The sequence below is a fragment of the Carlito syrichta genome, unplaced genomic scaffold (assembly GCF_000164805.1).
Source record: "Carlito syrichta isolate Samal-C Ts95f unplaced genomic scaffold, Tarsius_syrichta-2.0.1 Scaffold313473, whole genome shotgun sequence".
Lineage (NCBI taxonomy): Eukaryota > Metazoa > Chordata > Mammalia > Primates > Tarsiidae > Carlito > Carlito syrichta.
In genome coordinates this window covers 181978-183530 of record NW_007257569.1, presented here as the reverse complement: position 1 = coordinate 183530, position 1553 = coordinate 181978, and positions in this window count along the sequence as shown.

The window sequence follows — 1553 nt, the reverse complement described above, 5'->3', positions numbered from 1 at the left end:
TCAGTCTTCCGAGTAGCCAGAATTACAGGTGCACACTACCACGCCCGGCTGATTTTTCGTAGAGATGAGGTCTTGCTGCCCAGGCGGGTCTCGAACCCGCGGGCTCAGGCAATTCACTCACCTCAGCCTCCCAAAGGCGTGGGATTACAGGCTGAGCCACCGAGCAGGGCTTCTAAAGCGACCTGCTGGGCTCTGGCGATCCTTTCGCCTCAGCCTTCCAAGTAGCTGGAACTACAGGCGCGCGCTACCACGCCCGGCTAATTTTTTGATTTATTGTAGAGATGAGGTCTCGCCAAGTTGCCCAGGCGGGTCTCAAACCCATGGACTCAGGCAATCCACTCACCTCAGCCTCCCAAAGGCGCGGGATTACAGGCTGAGCTACCGAGCCCGGCAGGACTGGTGTCCTTAAAAGAAGACTATGAAGAGACATGGACACATACGGAGGGAGGACAGCCATGTGGAGGTGAAGGCAGAGACTGGAGAGATGCAGTCACAAGCCAGGGAAAGCCAAGGATTGTAGACAACCACTAGAAGATAAGAAGAGGCAAAGGATTCTCCCCCAGACCCTTCAGAGGAAGCGTGGCCCTGCTGACACCTTGATGTTGGACTTCTAGCTTCCAAAACTGTAAGATAGTGCACTTCTATTTTTTAGGTATTTGTTTGTTTGTTTATTTGAGTTGGAGTCTCACTCTGTTGCCTAAGCTAGAGTGCGATGGCATGATCATGGCTCACCCCAGCCTTGACCTCCTGGGCTTGGGTGATCCTTCTGCATCAGCTTCCTGAGTAGCTGGGATTACAGGCGTGTGCTACCTGGCTCATTTTTAAATTTTTTGTAGGGAAGAGATCTTGCTAGGTTGCCTAGGCTGGTCTTGAACTCCTGGGATCAAGAAATTCTTGCCTCAGCCTCCCAAAGTGCTAGGATTACAGGTGTGAGCTAAGGTGTCCAGCATTTCTTCCTTTTTTTTTTTTTTTTTTTTTTTTTTAGAAGGAGTCTTACTCTGTCACCCAGGCTGGCATAGAGTGGCACACTCATGGCCACTGCAGTCTCGACCCGCTGGGCTCAGGCGATTCTTCCATCTCAGCCTTGCAAGTAGCTGGAACCACACCCAGCTAAGTTTTATGATTTATTGTAGAGACAAGGTATCGCTAGGTTGCCCAGGCGGGTCTCGAATCCATGAACTCAGGCAATCTTCTCGCCTCGGCTTCCCAAAGTGCTGTGATTACAGACGTGAGCCTCTGGGCCAGGCCTTTTAATTTTTTTTAAGTCAACCAACTTGTGGTGCTTTGTTATGGCTGTCTTAGAAACTGATACAAGTGCTTTCCTGTGCATTCCCAGCACTTATCAAAGTTCTTGGCAGCATAATAGGAGTGTAATTTAATTAACACATGTTGAATGAACGAGTAAATTAACTATATACGACGTGCTTTAGTAGAAGTATAGGGATATGCTTTCTAATCTACTTCAGTTGTTTACCATTGCAAGGGTTTCATGAATCTATTAAATTATGCATGTGGACTAAATCAATAATGTCTATTGCATAAATGTACTGCTT